This window comes from Musca autumnalis, unplaced genomic scaffold (genome assembly GCF_047663935.1).
Source record: "Musca autumnalis isolate F117 unplaced genomic scaffold, ASM4766393v1 scaffold_1, whole genome shotgun sequence".
Taxonomy (NCBI): domain Eukaryota; kingdom Metazoa; phylum Arthropoda; class Insecta; order Diptera; family Muscidae; genus Musca; species Musca autumnalis.
Genome location: NW_027411644.1, coordinates 224,335,203 through 224,352,480, shown reverse-complemented (window position 1 = coordinate 224,352,480; position 17,278 = coordinate 224,335,203). Strand labels below are relative to the sequence as shown.

Sequence of the window (17,278 nt, the reverse complement as noted above, 5' to 3'; positions counted from 1 at the left end):
TCAGCGCTGATAAGGTGTATTCATCAGCTAGTTAGCACCATCTGGCAGGAAGAACGAGTACTCGATGATTCCAACCTGAGCATCTTGTGGCCTGTCCAAAAGAAAGGAGATAAGACTGTATGCTCTAACTATAGGGGCATAAGTCTTCTTCCTATTGCCTACAATATATTGTCAGCGATACTGTGCGAACGACTAAAGCCTACATACAACAACATCTGCGGTCTACCCCTACCATAACAGTAATCAATGCAGAGTAATTCGCATACACTTCACACCAGCTGAACCTCAAGTATTTCAGTTTTCGTCGTTGAAGTTAGCTTGCTACTGCTGGAGCTTGCTGTCCACCAAGGTAATCTTTGGTGGCGAGTTGCGTTTGCAAATTCTGGAACGGACTACCCATTGTGGCTGTCCCATTAATACATTGCACACAGTGAATTCTTGTTTACTGTCCCTCACAGAGACTTCGGATTCCTGTTCCACACAGAGACTCCGGTTTCCTGTCCTACACGTAGTCTTCGGCTTTCTGTCCCACACGGAAACTCCGACTTTCCGTCTCACACAGAGATTTCGGCTTTCTGTCTCACACGGAAGCTTCGACTTTCCGTCCCACACAGAGACTTCGGCTTTCTGTCCCACACAGGTACTTCAGTAGTCTGTCCCCCAAAGGAACGCCGGTTCCCTCTTTATAGAGATATGTAGTAGTTTGTACGAGATCCTAGCAGTAACTATTGTAGCGTTATCTAATTATTTTTTTTTTGTTTGTTTTGTTTTTTGTTGAAGTTCAATCTCATTTTCGATTGTTTGAGTGGAGTATTCCCCCATTGGCTCAACTTCATTTATTACCCTCTATTACAGAGAGTAATGTTTTTCAAAACGAACTGACAGTGTTGCAAAATTTTACTGATCGCTACCAATATCATGATTTCATCCCGGCGAAGGGAATTATCAATTGGCTTCTCAGTTTTTGAAATGATGCCTTTTTTAGCGAAAAACCGAACTCTTTAAGTGTCTAGTATTCCCATATGAATGAGAATCACACTCACTTTTCGGCTTTTCCAAAGAAACACCAAAATCAAAATATTTTGCAACATGTCAGCACGTATCAACTAAGAATTCTTCGAATTCTGTGAGTTGAAAAGAACACCAACACAGTTGCCTGTGAGGTTGTTTATTGGAATTTTGTTTTTTTGTTTTTAACAAAGCTCCAATTCGCCCGTGCCTCGGCTGTTTTTTGTTTGTTTTGTTTTTTGTTGAAGTTCAATCTCATTTTCGATTGTTTGAGTGGAGTATTCCCCCATTGGCTCAACTTCATTTATTACCCTCTATTACAGAGAGTAATGTTTTTCAAAACGAACTGACAGTGTTGCAAAATTTTACTAATCGCTACCAATATCATGATTTCATCCCGGCGAAGGGAATTATCAATTGGCTTCTCAGTTTTTGAAATGATGCCTTTTTTAGCGAAAAACCGAACTCTTTAAGTGTCTAGTATTCCCATATGAATGAGAATCACACTCACTTTTCGGCTTTTCCAAAGAAACACCAAAATCAAAATATTTTGCAACATGTCAGCACGTATCAACTAAGAATTCTTCGAATTCTGTGAGTTGAAAAGAACACCAACACAGTTGCCTGTGAGGTTGTTTATTGGAATTTCACACGTTCAACACGTTCCCGATTATCTTTAAATCGTAGAACCCGAACGCCAACCAGCTTCGTCGCCACAACCAGCGCAGAACCTGATTTTCAACCCGCTTCGTCTACACAACAAGCGCAGAACCCTATTATCAATAAGGCTCGTCTTTCTCGATCATCAACACTGTTCGTCATTAACGAACCTTGGCGATTCTGAAACATCAATCAACATCATCGTTCCTGATCATTCCTAGCAGTTAGTCACCCTTATCACCGGCATCACTACACCCTTCTCAAGCCTTCTCAATATCGCATTTCATTGAATTGGAACCTGCTAGTATTTAGATCAATAAACATACGATTGAACACTTTGAAGGGATAAAACTAGTCTTTTATTTCGTAAGTTTTAGTGGGTGCTTATGAAGACCCTGAACGCAACTGGACTTATTCCAGCCGACGAGAAAACCACGTTACATATGGTCAATGAAATAATTGGACCCTATCAGAGCGGCTTTAGACCGGGCAAATCCATCATTGACCAAATATTTACCGTGAGACAAATGCTGGAAAAGACCCAAGAAATCCAGATCCCTTCAATAAATTTGTCGATTACACTGTGCAATTTTCTGAGCGACATTTTGGAAGAACATTTCGAAGCTGAAAAACGTCATGTTGTAGTACTTTTATAGCGGTTCTTAAAATAAAGGACGAGAAGGACATTGAAGGAAGCGAGTTAAAAAGTCGAAGTGCTTCACGAAAATAGTCCTAATTCGTTTTGACTGAAGACATGTCATCTCAAAAGTAAGCTAAAACAACAGTGAACAAAGATATAACGCTAATTCCTGATGCCTTACAGGGTCTCTAGCAAAAACATCATCACGCCATAACGCGGAAGTTCGACTCACTGCGGACATGTCCTTTGGGATTCTCAATATACTCACCAAGGGCTTTCATCTCCAAAAGGTATTATCTCACGTTGTTATAAAGCAGCCTTCGACAGTCCTATACATTCAAATGTGTTCCAAGCCATATCTGCTTTTGGTATCCCCGCAAAACTCATTCGTCTTTGTAAGATGACATTAACTGATACTCGGTCCTCAGTTAAAATGGGAAAGAACCTCTCCGAAGAGTTTAGTACTTATTCAACATTCTGCTGGAAAAGGTTATACGAGATGCGAAGATCAAACAAAGTGGCACAAATATACAAACAGCCATATATTACTTGCTTATGTCGACGACATTGACATCGTGGGTCGATCGGTAAAGGAAGTAACTGATAACTTTGCAAAAGTCGAAAGGGAATCTGCTAAAGTGGGTCTGGCGGTAATTGACGAGAAGACCAAGTTGATGGTGTCGACGCGCAATACGTCCATAGAGCTCGGACCAACTGTTGACGTTGGTTCCTATCATTTTGAGGTAGTAAAAGACTTCGTCTACACAGGCACCGCCGTAAACACAACAAACAACATCAGTTGTGAAATAAAAAGAAGAACTATATTGGCAAGCAGATGCTATAGACCAATCTGCGTGGACGTCGAATATCGACGTCGTATGAACCACGTGCTGTATCTGCTATACAACGACATCAGTATAGATAAGCGTATTGAGATGCAACGATTGCGTTGGCTAGGCCATATCATAAGAATGAGCGATGATGACTTTACTAGCCAAAACTTCAATTTTTGTCATCACTGATGTCATAAAATAGAAATAGTAACTCCGTGGAAAGTATTATAGATATCGGTCAGTCGTCACATATATCCGCAGTTCCATATATCTCTCATATGGCACTTACTCCAAATTTGCCCCTTCATTTCTTCCCTACAATATGTCATCTCTTTAATAGCATACAAAACAATTCGACTTTGACTCGACAACATTCTTTCTTCTTTCTAACATTCATACGCATGTTAGACAAGGAGGACATCAGGTGGAAAATCGTTGTAACATGTGTCAAAATTTAAATTTGAATTTGATTTGCTTATGTTGATGCTGATGAAGTAAATCGATGCTAAATAAAATAAATATTAAAAAAGACAACAAAACGATGGTGTGTGTACCTCGTACCTGTGTTATCTTTATTTGATGGCATCACACAGAACCGCACTGCAGTATGTCACCCGCGCATCATCCCTTTGTGAGCAAAGACTTTACAGAAAAGAAAATTTAATTTCTCAAAAGATGACAATCTATAAAGAAAAAAAGAGAACAACAACAAAATGTAGCAAAACAAACGTTTATTATAATCGTATGTAAATTTTGTGTTATAAATTGTATTAATTTCCAATGTAGTCAAGCATAAATAATGATTTCAAACACCCCACCCTCCCTTATTGGGTGTGGGGGTTGTACAAATATGTCTCAGTTCATTTGTCAGTTTGAGAAAAAAAAGAACAGATTGGGTGTGGAGATTTCAAATTAAAAGTATTTATGAAATTAAATATTTAAGTAATGCAGGAATTTATTCAAGTTATTGAATTTATTAAAATTGAATTTTAGTCTGACTTTACATACAAATAATCGTTCATAAGAACAGGCATCTATGGACAAGATGTTGCTACATTTATCCGAGAAGAATTTTGTGTCATTCCACTCCATTTAATTATTCCATTTAATTATTAAACAAGTAAGAAAGTTTAAGTCAGCTGGGCTGACGGAGAAATACCCTCAGCCACTGACCAAAAAAAAAAAAAAAACAATAATAAACCAAACCAAAAACACATTAATGGTGCCGTATATAAAATATGTATGTACCGTAATGTGGGACTATACCAAATTATACCAAACATTTTTAGTAACCAAACTTCTTCATAAAGGACTCGAAATATTAAATTACGTTAAACTAAGGTTGAAATATATTTTTGAAATAGTTTTAGAGTTATCTCGCGCAATTTAGTATGGAGCGGCTGGAGCTTTAGGGCCATTATCTTAGGAAGTATTGACTTACTCCGCAAAAAATTGTTCCGTTGTAAATGAGGCCGCTGGAACAACCTACTGAAAAAAGAGTCAAAACAATACGAGAGGAGCTCTTAAACTTCACTGTATCCGAATTTTGTGTGGGAGGTACCCGAAGGGGTGGACCGATATAGTCCAACCTGACACATGAGTGGAAGAAATAATACGATGTGCAAAGTCTGCATCAATCAGAAGGTCTCTGCGAGAATTATCTTGCAGATTTGCCTTTTTGTTGGTGCCGTCAGGGTTGGTATCTCGGGATGTATGGACGTGCCTAAGAAAAATATAGCACCATCGTAAAGGGAGCCGCAATGAAAACTTACTGAAAAAAATCAAAACTATACGACCCATCTTCGAACTTAAACTAAGTTTGGACAAAATATTGCGATACCCAAATTTTGGTTCGAATCGGTTGATCCGTTCGAAAGTTATCGTGCGCACCAGTCAGACAGTTATTTCGATGAGGCAAATTTTTGGTCGTATCAAAGTGTATATGTATACCCTTTCTAGCCTAAAGGTTGTAATGTGGTTTTCTCGTCGGCTAGGGTAACTTCAGTCGCGTCCAGGGTCTCCACAAGACTAGTATTCTACCTTTCTTGGGGGTTAGATCGGGGATTTATTGATTACATACTAATTTATAATCTACTTGTGTTTAAATGCGATAAGAATGAATTCAATGAGAATATATTTGGATTAATATTTGGCGTAAGTATTAGCAGACTCGCTGGGGTTTGGGAGTTGAGGAGCTCGTGTTGAATTGGCGGGTTCTTCTTCGGGGGAAACGGTGTTGTTTTGGGTTCGGTTGTGAATGATCGGGAAGACAATGTATTCCGTGTTTGGATGCAGATGATCTGAAGACGATGAATTCGGTGTTCGGCTGCAGATGATCGGGAAGACGATGAATTTAGAGTTCGGTTGCAGATGATCGGAAGACGATGAATTTGTGTTCGGCTGCAGATGATCGGGAAGACGATGAATTCGGTGTTCGGCTGCAGATGATCGGGAAGACGATGTATTTGGTGTTCGGCTTCAGATGATCGGGAAGATGATGTACTCGGTGTTCGGCTGCAGATGATCGGGACGAAGATTTGTTCAGTCTTTTATAATCGGGAACACAATAGGTTCGTCGTTGGGCTGTTGATGCTTCGGGTGTTGATGCTCGGGTATCGGTGTTCGGAAGACGATATGTACGGCGTTTGGATATTGAGGCGACAAATTCGTCGCTCGGGTGTTAGTCTAGACTACTGTATAGTTTCTACAGTGACTACTATTACTCAAAACAGTGGAACAGATGACCCGAAGGCCCTGTAGAACTGAAAAACCTGAAGGCCCAGTGCCGAATGGAACAGATGACCCGAAGGCCCTGTTGAACTGAAAAACCCGAAGGGTCCAGTGCCGAATGGAACATATTACCTGTTCGCCTTAAGCACTGGAGTTAAATTTAACAGTGTGTGTCCTGTTATACCACTAGTGTCAGGTAAAGACAATGTATGGTGGAGTGTTGTCAAAGCGCTGTTTACCCATGATTGTAAGGGGTTTCTTGGTACTAGTTGTTGTTTTATGTACGTGATCATATTGTCACGTTACAAGGCTGAGAGTATAAAAAGGTCACGCACACACCACTATGAAATGAAAAAAAAAAATTCTTTTGAAAAAATTATTTCCTGTTACACTAATAAATAACCTTTTGCCTATTAATAACAAAAATAACTAAAATTCCCTGAATTTCGGGATTTTTAAATTTTTTTCAATATTCCGGACGCACAACAAGATAATATTCAAAACTAATTATTGAATTACAGAACTCGTGAATTTACGTTTAATGTGTCCAAAGCCGACAATTTTATGCGTAAATTTTCCTAAAAAAATTTCTTTGAACTCTGCGTGAATTTCGACTGTACAAGTTTTTTTAGGGGCAAGTCCATGCGTCCCTAGGAAATGGCCATGTGTAGTGACTGGGCCATGTGTAGTGAATGGCGCGCACGACAATTTTAACAATAGATATTGCGATGGTCCAAACTTTGCATACCCCAATATTTCTGCAAATCTTGAATAAAGTTCGAAGATGGTGCTCATCGGTCCACTCCTTCCGATACCTCTCCAACAGAAGTTTAAAAATACTCGGTAAATTGGTACGTGCAATATTTGTTAACCAGAAAAAAACATATTTGGTACAAACTTAGTTAAAGTTAGAAATGGATCAAATCGGTCCACTCTTTATAGTTTGATTTGGGGCAGTTTGAGGCCTGTGTTCCTGTTTACAGCGATATAATGTTTTTCGTAGGAAACTCCATCTTCCCGACATAATGGCTCAGACTGGTGGTGAAGCGTAGGACTCGACATCTATCGAAAGACATAAAGTATATGAGGTTTTTGATTTTCTTTATTTTATTGGCTGTGGTGATGTTGCTCATCAGCAAAACTTTTCAGTATCTGATAGTTTGTTGACCAATGGTTCCAGAGATATCACACCTTAAAATGTTGGCCCAAAGAGAAAAAATCTTTTTTTAATATCTAATAAAAAATAGCACAATTTTGCACAGTGAGTTTGGGTGAAATTTTCACGAATTAATATTAAAAATTTTTTGGATTTTTTAAAATTTGTTTTTTCTTTTTTTTAGGCATTTTTCTTAAGCAGGGTTCAGCAATTATTCTACCAGCATTAGTAGGTATTACTGAATGAAGTTTTTTGTTTTTCTGACCGAATTAGCTATAATTTTACAATAAGGGTTCTTAGGGTTCAAGAAACTCAAGTTTGGCCCGGCCGAACTGAACACTTTTTTTACTTGTCTACTTCTTAAAATTCTCAATTGAAACACGCTCCCCTTCAAAAAAAAAAAAAACGTAGAGGATATAAAAATAATTATTAAGAATATAACGGCAATATTTATATAATATAGCAATCTTGCAATCGATTAATAAGTATGTTTTTCTTTCGTTTTATATATATTTTTTGTAGAGTACGTATAAAGAAATTATAAAAAATAATTATTCAAATTCCCTAATAAAATTTCCTTATAATTTCTTTAACATACTTTAAAGAATAAATATTTGACAAAGTTGTATTATTGAGTTTAGCTGCAAACTAAAAACCAAAGATCCAACAAAACCAAACAAAAAAGAGCTGGCAAGCGAATTTGATTATGGTTGATTTACAAAATCATATTGGAACTCTGAACACACAAAAAACACAACGAGAAGAGACTGAAACAACTTTCAGAATATTAAATACCCTTTCTAACATCAATCCAATGCAAACAGCGGCATTGACAACAAAAAGACAAGAATTTGACAAAATCCACAAAAAACAACAAGGCGAAGGCAAAAGGGAAATACAACCAAACGAACGAAATCCGAGAAGAGGAAACTGTAAAATCCTCGAATGAATTTTAAACAACTTCTGGTCACATGTTGTTGGCAGATTCCTACAGTCCGAATCAAGTATTTCGTTCCGTTTTTTTTTGTTCTTTCTTTTTGGTCACAGGCAAATCTTATTGCAGTACAAATTTCGGAACGTTTCTGTGTTGTTTGTTTGCTGGTGGTTCAATCACTTTGAGCTATTTTGCTGGAGAAAAAACGCGTTCAAGTGTGCGTCCCTATTTTCTTTTTTTACAAAGCTTTTTTATTCTTCACTTTCAAATGCATGCCATTTGTATACAAATTGCATGAGAAGTAAAGTGAAGAAAAAGAGTAAAAACAGCAATGATGACCAGTATTTGTTTTAGTTCTACTTGCAGACAGACAAGTACGTTGGCACACACTAACAACTGGCGAAAACATGGAAGGCAGATCGAAACAACAAAGTCCCTATCCAATGAACCACAACGAATCCTTGTAATCCGCCACTACAATTAGAGATTATAAGAAAAAAATGGAGTGTGGTTTTTCAATTTTCTATTTCTTTCCAAAGTTGGTACATATATTCTACTTAAAGATCCCACAATTGTGAACTACAGTGCCTCATTGGTTAAAAGTTCGATTCCGGTTAAGGGCCAAATGTCATCATTCGCTACTGTAAACAACACTAACTCAATTTTTGTTTGGTTGGTTGAAGGGTTATTTTTTGCATAGCTAACAAATTTATGCCATGAAATGGCAAAGAGAAAAACTGAGGCAACATATTCAGTAGCCACCAATTGAGACATCATCACCAGTCACTGACAAAACAACAGACTGGCATTTTCATCAAGGCTGCTAAAATTTTGAATTGCTCACTTGTTTTGTTAATTTTTTCTTCTTTATATTCTACAGAAGGCAATCTGAAGTATTGAACAAAAATATACCACCATAAAAAACAGTTGAAATGGCCTAGCCAGAAAATTCAGCAAAATCCAATATGTCATGAGATGAAATGGAATTTGCCACAATTTTAATTTGCCCATTAAATGCTTAGAATAAACTTCCAAACAAAAACTAGAAATAATAAAACCACTCCGAAAACATTTTGAAACAAACGTTCAATAATGAGAGCAAAAACGGGGAAATAAGCTAATTTTTTACCCTCAGCCTTTAGACTACGATACGATCAAAATGTACCTCCATTTGGACCCCAATTATATTTAAACGAAATCCGTTTTAGACAATTGGGAGTCGTCTGCGCACGATAACACCAAACGGATCAGTCATATTGGTCCAAAATTTGTACCTTGTAATATTTTGTCCTAGTTCAAAGATGGGTCATATCGATCAAATTCGTCGGTTACCTGACCCACAAATGTTCAAAATTTTTCGTAAAAACGATGCCCACAAAAACTCTCGAAGGAAGTAACCGCTGTGGTCCAAACTTTGCACATGATAATATTTCTTCCAGACATATGAACTATATCGGTGCACTCCTTCGGATACCTCCCTCACAAAATTTCAACAATCTTCGAAAAATGGATGTTTAAGGAGCTGGCTCAGATTTTTTGCGGTTATTCAATAAGTATGGGACAAATCCATACTTTCTGAAATAATTACCCTAAAACTGTAAAACTGGGTGCCAGCGTGGTGCAATGGTATGGACGCCCGCCTCGCACGCAGAAGGTCGGTGGTTCGATTCCCCGGCCAGGCAACATCAAACATTTTTCAACGGTGGCAAAATACCCCTCAGTAATGTTAGCGACATTTCCTGAGTATTTCAGCCTTGAAAAACTTCTCCACAAGTGGTGTCTTAAGACACGCCGTTGTGACTCGGCGATAAATAGTCCCAACTCTGCACATCGTAATATTTCTTCTATCGACCGAGAACGGACATTCGTGAACAGTGAATTTTGAAGTTTCTTCTTTTCTATACAAGGGGACGTAGGGGATGAAACATACCAAGGAACGGTCCTGACCGGCTTTAACATGGCAAAGCCCAGGATTTATCATGGTCCCTCTCTCATCTCAAGTGGACACTGACTTCCCCGTGAGGAGCTGCCTTTAACCTGGGAAGCTGCCTTTAACACCCGTTAAGGGTAGTGAACTAACATGTGCCGCGCGTTCACCCATGCGAACGTTAACAACTTGGGTTTGGACATCGAGTTAGTAACCCTCTCTTAGAAAAAGCAGCCTACTATGAAACATGTAAGAAAAGTCTATAGTCGGACGGAGCCGACCATGGGATACCCTATACCACTATCCCTGGACAATCGCTCTCCACGGAACTTCTTTTCAATGATTGTGAAAATTTAATTATCAAATATCAGAGATGTAATGTATTATACTTATGACCAAAACCAAAAAGTTATCTAGCATGACAAAGACATTTTTGTAGCAGAAAAGGAGAATTTAGTTCACACAAACTAAAATGTAATGAAACCCACATATGTAGTACTACTACTTCCGTTGTTTAACCGCTACGTTATTGAAATTTTTACCAATTTCACACAAAAGTTTCAGTCCATTTAACCCGCTAAGTAGTTTCTGATCTTCACGTTGGTTTGTAAGCTTCTTCTTCATCATAAATTTAAACTTTGTTTAAAATTTTGCAGGTTATTATTTTGACCTACAGAGCCGCTACAAAATTAGTTAACATTTTGTTTTTGGTCCATTTCATCCCATTTCACGATCATCACCAAAAATTAATCATTTCTATACTGGCCCGAACCCAACCTCCTTAAAAAATTCGTTACAATCGGTCCATAATTGCGGCCTTAAGCTTGTTTACAATTTTTAATGAACGGACACACATCGCTAAATCGCTTTATCTCGTCGAGATATGAATTTTGGCATACCAAATAAGGGGTCTAGGACGAATATTTCGTGGTGGTACATAAGCTTTTGGAGAGACAATATGTAGCATGGGATAAAAATGTGGTTCTCTACACAGAACCCATTATATATTAGGCAGTAGGCCCGTTATCTAGCAAACACTTTATTGCAGTTTACATCAGAGGAAAGGTCAGTAGTTTTTTCCATATGTAGGCTACTTTGCGAAACATATATGTCCTCAAGGAATTAAAATATCGACCACAAATAAAATTTTTATATTTTTCATACAAGAGTAATGGTCCATTTCACCCGCTAAAGAATATCAGCTCATCATTCAAAATTGTAGGCATCTTTTTGGACCTATACTCTTACCCGGTGCAAAATTTCGTGACTCTTAATGTATAATTGCGACTTCTAGCGAGTTTTTTATTATACTACAAGCAAATAACGGAATATATTAGGCTGTAACTCTGTTATCTGATAATGCACACCAACATAATTGGCATCAATTGAAATGTCAAGCGTTCCACTTTCAAGTACATCTAACTTGTCTGGAATGTCACTTCCAGGAATTAAGATATAAGCTGTATACTAAAAATTTTCACAATTTTCACACAAAAGTTTTGGTCCCTCTAAATATTATCCGATCGCCATCTCAAATTGCAAGCTTCTCCTTTGTTATTAACTCTTACCTTATTTAAAATTACGCGTTGATCGGACTATTATTGAGAACTACAGAGCCGCTAGAAAATTGGATAAATATTATGTTTTTGGTCCATTTCACCCGCTAAATATTTCATGATCATCACTAATAAGAATAGGGATCTATTCTGATCTGAACCCGACTCCATACAAAATTTCGTGACGATCGGTCCATAATTGCGGCCTGGAGCGTGTTTACAATTTATAATGGACAGACGGACACACGGACGGACGGACATACATCTCAAAATCGCTTTATCTCGTCGAGATATGAAGATTGGTATACCACATTGGGGGTCTCCGACGAATATTTCGCGGTGTTACATGAATTTTTACCAAAACAAACTTATAATACCCTTTTCCACATTGTGGTATAGGGTATAAAAACGAAAGAAAAGAAAAGCAAACCCCTCTAAAGTTGACCCTGTAAACGTTTTAAGGGCCATGATCTGCGAATCTGCACCTGGAATGTCGGCACTGATTATAGAGAAGGTGTAGTCTACGCATTGGCAGATGTACTTGAAAAGTACAAGGCCGACGTTACTGTCATACAGGATATACCATGGAAAGGGAAAGGCGTCAAAACAACACCTAAAGGTGACACACTGTATTATAGCTGCCATGACATAAAGCATGAATATGGTTGCGGATTTGTAGTCGGTCGGAGGTTGAAACACCTGGTCTCCAGCTTCACACCAGTGAATAAAAGACTTGCTACAATTCGAATAAAAGCTAAATTCTTCAACATCAGCTTTATTTGCACTCATGCTCCCACTGAAAACAGAGATGAACAGATCAAAGATATATTTTATGAGTGCTTAGAAAAAACATATGACCGTTGTCCTGCCCATGACATTAAAATTGTTCTAGGCGATTTCAATGCCAAAATTGGAAAGGAGAATATCTTTGGCCCAACAGTCGGAAAATTCAGTCTCCACAATGAAACATCTGACAATGAGGCTGATAGACTTTGCAGCGGCATAAAACACGGTAGTTAGCAGCACCAGATTTAAACATCTCGACATCCATAAGGGCTTCTGGCTGTCTCCACATCAGAACACAAGAAATCAAATTGATCACGTTGTGATAGATGGAAGACATTCATCGAGCGTGTTGGATGTACGATCGTTCCGAGGCGCAAACATTGATTCGGACCACTACCTTGTTGCACCAAAGGTACATACCCGTCTAAACGTTGCAAATAAAGCACGAACAGATACAACGCGGAAGTTGGACATCAATAGGCTGCAAACACAACAGATAGCCACAGCACATTCCACACAACTAGCCCAATTGCTTAATGAGAGTACTTTTTGTCCCGATAACATAACAACACAATGGCAACATATTGCCCACTCCATGCAAACAGCCGCAAAATCAAAACTTGGATACCAGAGACCCCCACAAAGATATTCATGGTATGACCAGGAGTGTCGTGCTGCTACCGAAGAGAGAAATGCGGCATATCGAGCTACTTTACAATCAGTAGCAACCCGCAGCGCACGAGAGAGATATCGGGAGAGAAGAGAAACGTCTTTTCCGCAAGAAAAAGAGAGAAAAGGAAAAGCGGGAGTGTGAAAAAATCTAGATGTACAGGAGCCAGAATGAAGTCCGAAAATTCTACCAAAGAGTGAAACATCAAACAGATGGCTTTGGTACAGGCACATCCTCCCGTAGAGACAAGCAAGGTAATCTGGTAACAGATAAAGATAGCGTGCTCAGGATATGAAAGGAACATTTCTCCAATCTGCTGGTATCCATTAGTAGCGAAGACGACGAAGACACCACAGACCCAATCCCAGAAGGTGGTATTGACTGTATACCGCCCAGCCATGATGAGGTAACGAAAGCAATAAATCGGCTGAAGAATAATAAGGCAGCATAAGCCGATGTCTTACCAGCCGAGCTGTTCAAAACCGGATGCGACGGGCTGATAATGTGTATTCATCAGCTAGTTAGCACCAGTACCCGACGATTGGAACCTGAGTATCCTGTGCCCCGTCCACAAGGAAGGATATAAGAATATATGCTGTAACTATTGGGGCATAAGTCTACTCCCGATTGCCTAGATATCGTCTCAGGGATATTGTGCGAACGACTAAAGCCTATGGTCAACGAGATAATTGGGCCATACCAATGCGGCATTAGACCTGGCAAGTCCACCATTGACCAGATATTTACCCTGCGGCAAATCCTGGAGAAGACTCAAGAGATGCAGATCGACACCTATCAACTTTTTTGTCGATTATAAGGCAGCCTTCGACAGCCCACTACGTTCAAAGGTATTCCAAGCCATGTCTGAATTTGGTATCCCTGCAAAGCTCATTCGTCTTTGTAAAATTACTTTAACTGACACGATATCCTCAGTTATAATAGGAAAGAACCTTTCCGAAGAGTTTTGTACGAAAAGAGGTTTCAGGCAAGGAGACAGCCTTTCGTGTGATTTTTTCAACATTTTGCTGGAAAAGGTTATACGAGACGCAAACGTCAAAAGAAGTGGCACAATCTACACCAACAGCCACATGTTACTTGCTTATGCTGATGATATAGACACCATGGGACGATCAGTAAAAAAAGTAACCGATATCTTTATGAAAGTCGAAGGAGAATCGGCTAGAGTGTTCCTGGCGGTAAACGGCGAGAAGACCAAGCTGATGGTGTCGACGCGCAATGCTTCCATTGAGATCGGACCAACTGTTGAAGTTGGTTCCTATAATTTTGAGGTAGTAAAAGACTTCGTATACCTCGGTACCGCCGTAAACACAACAAACGACATCAGTTGTGAAATAAAAAGAAGAATTGTATTGGCCAATAGATGCTACTTGGCTTAAGTAAGCACTTTTAAAACAAAACCACAACTCGTCAAACAAAAATAACGCTTTACAAAACAGTGATACTACCCGTGTTGATGTATGGTTCCGAAGCTTGGGTACTTGCGCAAGCAGATAAGGCAGTTCTTGGCATGTTTGAGAGAAAAATTCTTCGAAAGATCTACGGAGCAATCTGAGATGACGGCGAATATCGATGGCGTATGAAGCACGATCTGTATCTGCTATACAACGACATCAGTAAAGATGAACGTATCGAGATGCAACGATTGCGTTGGCTAGGCCATATCATAAGAATGAGCGATGATGAATATGCTAAAAAGGGGTATAAATATGAGCCGCATGGCGGTGCACGCAGAATTGGCAGGCCAAAGAATAGATAGATGAAGAGATGACAAGGCGCGGTATTTCAGAAAGCGAAGCAATAAATGCAGAGAAATGGAGATCTTTTCTTAGTTCGGCCTATGGAACAAATGGTCTATTATGGGCTAGCTAAGAAATTAAGTTGATTATTAATGCCCTTTCTAAAGAATATGTTAGGAAAAACCAATAAATTAGCCTATATGGTGCAAGCATAGGAAAAAGTTAAACATTTGTGTAAATTTTATTAATTTTAGTGATATAGGAATTTATCCTCGGAGTCGGAGCCAGAGTCGTGAAAAAAAAGTGGTCTGGAGTAGGAGTCGAGCCAAAAATACCTCGAAACCCCGCTTTAAACATGCCCACAAAGTAAGCAAAAACGTTGAACTTTTGTGAGTGAGGTAACCGTATGTATTTTCGATATAGATCATCTTTGAACTCGATGTACGTTTGGATGAAAATCTACGATGCGTGAAATTTCTGATACTCTATTGATAAGTTTTCGTGCTCATCCGTCATTTGAGTTGGGTGGTTACTGATGAGCTGTTATAGGAAAAAAATAGAAAAAATCGAGAGCTCTTCTCTTGCGGCTCCCTTTACGATACATTGGCCTAAAAACTCTAAGAAACCTTGACGAAGCAAACCAAAATGGCAAATCTGCAAGATAAATCTCGCAGGAAGTTTCTGATTGTTCCAGACTTTGCACATCGTATTATTTCATCCAGTCATGTATCAGGTTGGAATATGGTCTACATCGGCCCACTCCTTCGGGTACCTTCCGCATAAATTTCAGGAAAAGCGATGTTAAAGCTCCTCTTGGATCATTTTGATTCTTTTTTCAGTAGGTTGTCCTATTGACCGTAAATGGGGTCACGGTACAATATTTTCCGGAGTAAGTCCATACTTCCTGAGATAATGGCCCAAAAGCTCTAAAAACCCTGCCAGCAAGAACTGTTTTCACAAGTACCCATTCTTTCTAGCCCTACAATAATGCGGGTGGTATCAGTTTTTATAGATTGGCTTTGGTCCAGCTATGGGTTGTATTGTTTTGCTAAATCTGCCCAATTTAATTTCATGGGCTTTTGGTAATACACTATAATCGATTCTACTTTGTATATCATGGGAAGGTGAATAGGAAAACGAACGTCTTTGTAGTCTCTATCGAAATTAGTATTAATATCTGAATGTGTGTACATCTTGTAATTAATTGGAATCTGTATTTAAAATATCCACACAAAAAATAGTTTTCTATTTCACTACAAAAATAACAAAAAAAAAAATATTCTCATCACATTCCGAAACTCATATTAAATTTCATTTAATTCAGAGATAGTTGTGAGAGAAATGCTTCAATTGATTTAATTTATTTTGCAGTCACTTCTATGGAAATATTTATCAAATACCACAAAAACAACAACAACAACAATAACGAGACTAACACTTGCATGCTAGAAAAATGAAATCGATTGAATTGATTTAATTAAATTAAACGAAATGAAATTTCACTAAAAATTTGTGGTGATAACAAGTGCATGCGAATGATGCCATTCACATGATTGTTGAACTGATACAAATTTGGTTGTAGTGCAGGTGATTCCCGTCAATCGCATTTGCATGCGGATACTTGTTGTTAGTAATCGAGCTACTTTAAATGATCCAACAAAACACTAACATTTCAATGAATGAATAAAATAACAGCAACAACAACAATCACATATCATCACATCAATATGCCACATTCGTTGCCGAGTATTACAATAAATTTCGTTAAAACTTGTGAATACTAAATATCAGCTTAAAATGCCACAACTAGCAATTATATAAAATTCAAATTCCCATGAATAGTTGTGGCAGCCAAAACTCTCCTCAAACAAGGTGTTTTCTGTATTTTGAAAGCCATTAAACTACCGTTAATTCTAAACTCGAAACCCAATAAAAATCGAACATCGACATTCACCCACCCACCCAATCCAACGGGGCAATTGGGTGAATTGTAAAAATCGAACAAGAATTTTTTTCAAATTAAACTATCAGCATATTTGTTCTATTTTTTGTATGGCACGTACACACATGGATCCAGCGTGTAACCAAAAAAAAAAAAACCCCAATATATACAAACTCACGTAATGAATGGGTTAGAGCAGAAAGAGAGAGGGCCAGCCCAAATATCCATCTAAGGAAAATATTCTAAAAACAAAATAAAATATTAAAATCTTTATAAATGCGTGATGTCAAGTGTTTGCTGAATTATTGGGAAGCGGTGTTTGATTGTTTCCTCACTTGACTTTGCCATCTATCCACCACCATTCATCCATCTGACTAAGTGTGGTTAAAAAAGAATATAAAATAGAAATCACTTATTGTTGAGCGGTTAAAAAATCACAACTTTTTAATAAAAAATGTCACGTAATTACCACAAACAACCACACATGCAGCAGACAGACATCCATGGATAGATACACGCGTTTATTCTGTGTACAACATACACTCATAGCCAGCCCATCCATAACAAATAGTGGAGCACCGACAGACACTAAGCACGCATTCAAATCCACTGATGTATTGAAACACCCAACGCCATCATCAAACAACATTTTGAAACGGCAACAGCTTTACTGATGTGT

The 17,278-nt window shown here is 38.3% G+C and overlaps 1 protein-coding gene across 1 annotated transcript in view; it reads right to left on the bottom strand.

Moving 5' to 3' along the window:
* The window catches only part of Obp83cd (Odorant-binding protein 83cd), a 540,642-nt gene that overhangs the window by 62,115 nt on the left and 461,249 nt on the right, over window positions 1–17,278 (bottom strand). Inside the window, exon 6 of the mRNA XM_073960309.1 lies at window positions 3,703–3,824. The gene's annotated coding sequence lies outside the window, so the exon portion shown is untranslated. The remainder of the gene's footprint in view (window positions 1–3,702; window positions 3,825–17,278) is intronic.